The sequence below is a fragment of the Takifugu rubripes genome, chromosome 20, assembly GCF_901000725.2.
Source record: "Takifugu rubripes chromosome 20, fTakRub1.2, whole genome shotgun sequence".
Taxonomy (NCBI): Eukaryota; Metazoa; Chordata; class Actinopteri; order Tetraodontiformes; family Tetraodontidae; genus Takifugu; species Takifugu rubripes.
The window spans coordinates 17,458,779-17,463,778 of NC_042304.1; the positions used below are offsets into that span (position 1 = coordinate 17,458,779).

The window sequence follows — 5,000 nt, forward strand, 5'->3', positions numbered from 1 at the left end:
AGAACATTACACCCCAGTCACGCTGATAACCCTAACCCTGGTTAACCCTAACCCTGGATAACCCTAGCACTAACCCTAACCCTGGTTAACCCTAACCCTGGTTAACCCTAACCCTGGTTAACCCTAACACTAACCCTAACCCCGGTTAACCCAATCCTGGTTAACCTAACCCTCACTTAAAGACATTACACCCCAGTCACGCTGATAACACTAACCCTGGTTAACCCTAACCCTGGTTAACCCTAATCCTGGTTAACCCTAACCCTGGTTAACCCTAGCACTAACCCTAACCCTCACTTAAAGACATTACACCCCAGTCACGCTGATCAGCCGCTTGAGTTTCTTTTCGGCAAAAACGTGCGAATATTGGCAACAATCATCCGCTTTTGGTCTATATTTCTTTCTTTTTTTTTCTTTAATATTAATAGGATACAATGTTATGCAGAGGTGTACTTATAAACAATTTCATAGACAAATTATACTAATTATAGTCACGGCCGGGGGGCGCAAAATGTTTTCTTCTTCCTAGGGGGGGGCGTAACAGAAATAATTGAGAAGCACTGGGTTAGGGTGTGGTGTGTGTGTGAGAGAGAGAGTGTGGTGTGTGTGTGTGTGCACACCCACACATCCCCAGTGTGTCGTACTGATGGTGGAGGGTGAAGTGTGTGTAACCCTGGAACACAGCCCTTTCCTGACCCACCGTTTGTCCTCTCAGACTCAACTTCCTGAACCCGGAGAGCCCTTGTGATCTGCTGAAGCGGAGTTGTGAGGACGACACGTCTGGCAGCCTCGGTGACCGGACGCCATCTGCCAGCAGCGACTCGGGTCTCTCAGTGGCTTCACAGGGCCGGAGGAGGGGGCCGACCCACACGGGGGGGGCTGGACTTTGAGATCGCGCTGCCTCTTCTGGAGGTCATGACGGAACTTGCTGCCCAGGGCCGAGGAGACGCGTGGCGGTGGACTCAGGACTGGGGGCCAACCCTCAGCAGAGCAGCGCCATCGCGTGAGCGCCAGAGGGAGAGTTTAGGTGATGAGCAGGAAGCAGCAGAAAGTGCTTGAGCTCCAGCAGCATTGGCTCCGTCCTCCAGAACCTTCCTGACTCCTGGATCTACAGGGAAGAACATGGGAGGGGAGGCGGTGCTGAGGGGGGCCGAGAAGGAGGCCCCGCCAATGACCCCCACACCTCATCAGATCCAGAAGACGACTTGACATCTTTAACTGCTGATGCTGACGAGTCCATAATGCAGCTGAACCAGCTCATTCTGGACCTGGACCCCACCTTGTTCCGGTTCCCAGCCACTGTTCAGCGCTTGTCCCGCTCCCACCTCCCTCCACGCCGACGGCATCAGCCAGGGAGAGGACGGCAGCAAACAGGTGAAGCAAAGAAAAGAGCGGAACGTGCTAAGATAGAGCTGTGCTGAATGTTCAGGGAATATTCCGGATTATTCCCGTCAAAGGTGAGTTGCTGTTCACACCTCAAACAGCCTCTGACCTCTGGAAGCTGGCGAGGACTCGTGGTCAGCGGGTCGGGAACGTCCTCGCCATGTTTGACCTGTGTTGACACATTTACCCTCCCGTCTGGAAAGGGTTTGGGGGTGTCTGTCCGTCACGCTGCCCCAGAATCTCCCAGCATGCACTGGGACTCTGAGAGGAAGCAGCCGTCTCACTTTACACCTGCGGCGCAGGAAAACTGTCGTGTGCCGAGAGGAGGAGGAATGTTGGCATTCCTGCACAGATTCCCGAGGGTGACCCCAGCTCAGACTGGAGCTCCTCAGCAGCTGACTGAAGCCGACGCTCCAGAATCACTGGTGGCCTACGGCCGTGCACTGTGCACGGTTACTGCGGCCAGTTAACCTTTGACCCCTCGTTTTTGTACGTCAGGTTCCTACTGTTCCTGTTGTCAGGATTTGAGGGTGGATTCCATGCAATAAAACAAGGCAGCGTTCAGCGTCTGTTGTGGTTTAACTTTAGTCCCATTTCCCACTCCTAACCCTGACCCTGACCCTGACCCTAACCCTGACCTGACCCTGACCCTGACCCTGACCCTAACCCTGACCCTAACTCTAACCCTGACCCTAACACCTAACCCTGACCCTAACCCTAACCCTGACCCTAACTCTAACCCTGACCCTAACTCTAACCCGGGACCCTAACAACTAACCCTGACCCTGACCCTAACACCTAACCCTGACCCTGACCCTGACCCTGACCCTGACCCTGACCCTAACACCTAACCCTGACCCTGACCCTGACCCTGACCCTAACCCTGACCTGACCCTAACCTAACCCTGACCCTGACCCTAACCCTAACCCTAACCCTGACCCTGACCCTGACCCTGACCCTAACCCTAACCCTAACACCTAACCCTGACCCTGACCTGACCCTGACCCTAACCCTAACCCTGACCCTGACCCTGACCCTAACCCTAACCCTAACCCTGGACCCTGACCCTAACCCTAACCCTAACACCTAACCCCTGACCTGACCCGACCCTGACCCTGACCCTAACTCTAAACACCTAACCCTGACCCTGACCCTGACCCTCACCCTAACTCCTAACCCTGACCCTGGACCCTGACCCTGACCCTGACCCTAACCCTAACCACTAACCCTAACCCTAACCCTAACCTAACCCTAACCCTGACCCTAACCCTAACCACTAACCCTAACCCTAACCCTAACCACTAACCCTGACCCTGACCCTAACCCCTGACCCCTAACCCTAACCCTAACCACTAACCCTGACCCTGACCCTGACCCTGACCCTGACCCTGACCCTAACCCTAAAGCCCAACACCAACGTGTCACCACTTCTTATTGGCTCCTGGTCCAACAACTGTTCTGGCTGGAGACAGGAGCAGACGTACCTGCGTACATTCCACACCTGTCCACATTCTGATTCTTTGATTATTTCCAGATTCTGATCTGTCTGAATCATTCCTCTCATTATCTCCAGGTTGGAGGCGGCAGAAGCAGCCTCGCGAGCTGGTGGACTATGCTGGTCTCAGCAGTCCGGGACGGAGGAGTTCCCCCACCTACAGCCCGAGCTGCTCCACAAGTCAGGTAGGGTTAGGGTGGGTCACAAGAACACCAACAGACACAATAAAGGGAAGTTTGGATGTGCAAATTCCTTTATTTCTTTTGACATTAACGCTTTGTATCAACCGTTTCTCTTGGTCATGTGACCATCCAACAGATGACATATAACACTCAGCTTATTATCTGTAAACAAAACCATCCTGGAATGAATCAAACTGTCCCAAACCAAGTCAGTCATTCCAGAATTGGTAATAAAAAAGGGAACTGTTGGGACAGCACTTGCATCACCTTGAACAAACATCCATAAAATAACAAGAATGTGCGTCACGGGTGTCATGGTCCAACCCTCACCTTCATCTTTAACCTGCTCCTGATCAAAACACCAACGTCTCCGTCAACCCAAACAGCAGATTTAGAGCCAAGGCGCTGCTCCATTATCGAGCGACCTGCAGTCTGGAGCTTCTGGAGCTCAGAACTCTGGTCTGTGTTCTGTGTTAGGAGCTGGACCTGGACCCGTCTGGAGCCTCATATCCTCATGGTGCCGGCTCATTTTCCAGGTCCAGCATTTGGATGTGTGCTGGGCCAGGATCATTTCAAAACAGCCTCGTGCACTGTGACACACTCCTAGTTACTTATTTCTTTTCACATTTCTGTTCCTGAAGGGACGTTTCTTCAACAGCAACATCATGGAGGATCAGGGAGACACATTTAGCTCCGACATGGTCCGGCCAACACCAGCGTTCCCAAGTGTCTCCCCCAACACCGTACGGTAGGAGCGGGTGTGGGAGCCGACACTCCTGGATGCATCGGAGCCATTGAAGCACATCTGCCTTCTCTTCCATTGAGACTGTGGCCAGAATACCAGCGGAGAGCCGGCAGCATGCAGGCGGAACACAACTGGACACCAGGTACGTGTGTGTGTACTGCTCCAGGCTTGGTCACACACATGCACACACATGTACACGCACACACCTGCACACACCTGCACACACATGCACACACATGCACACACCTGGCTGCCATCAGCTGAGCACGTGGGCATGGATTGTCTTCGGTCAGGCGGGGCTGGCCGAGGGCCCACAGAGGCCTTCCTTCGGTTTTTGCTGCTCATTATCGTCCGGTCTGTGGTGAGAAAGCAGTTGGGACACTCGTTAAAAACTGGGATATCCTCCTGGCCAAAGCCGGACAGCTGACACCAGCTAAGAATAGGTGATGGCAAGAGAGGAAGAGCCTGCTGCTGGCAGGAAGTCCATTCACATCCTGTTCTGCAAGAGGACAGGAAGGAGGGGAGGGGTTTGGTTTTCTGGGACATCCTGCCTGGCAGGAGCGGAACCACACAGCTTGCAGCAGAGGGAGACCATCCCAGCACAATGACCCCTGTGTGCACCTGACCTTTAGAGGGTAAGTGATGCCGGCCCAAGCACAGAACCCTGTGGGATTCCAGAAACCGACCCTGGCGTGGAGGCAGGAGTCAAGGTCATGAAGTGGGGTCAGTTCAGTGAAGCACGTGGCAGGACGACACCAATTATGACAGAAAAACACCTGGTCTTCTCTCCAAATGGACAGAAGAATAAACACGAGAGACCATCAGCTCTCAAGAGTTTCCTGTTTCCCAAATCACAGGCACACTGCATTCTGGGAAAACTCTTTGCCTCTTTGAGACAGAACACCGGATTCAAGCTCTTTTTAAAGATCAGCGTAATCACAACAGAGCCTGAGGCTACGTTAGCATGGGAGGGCTACGTTAGCATGGGAGGCTACGTTAGCATGGGGAGGGTCCCCGTGCAGCAGACTGATGAAGACCATCAAACAGCAGAGATCCGGATCAGCATGGGAAGACAATCAGGCTTTTCCAGCTGATCAATCCAGCTGACAAAACCTTCAGCCTACCTGTGAGTCCACCATCAACCTGCAGCAAAGGAGCCGAGAAAGGGTTCGGAGAGCCCCCTAACCCTAGAAA

The 5,000-nt window shown here is 53.4% G+C and overlaps 1 protein-coding gene across 1 annotated transcript in view; it reads left to right on the forward strand.

Moving 5' to 3' along the window:
* The first annotated feature begins 3,885 nt into the window (after positions 1-3,885).
* The window catches only part of LOC115247198 (tensin-3-like), a 6,378-nt gene continuing 5,263 nt past the window's right edge, over positions 3,886-5,000 (forward strand). The window contains exon 1 of the mRNA XM_029828132.1: positions 3,886-3,948. The gene's annotated coding sequence lies outside the window, so the exon portion shown is untranslated. The remainder of the gene's footprint in view (positions 3,949-5,000) is intronic.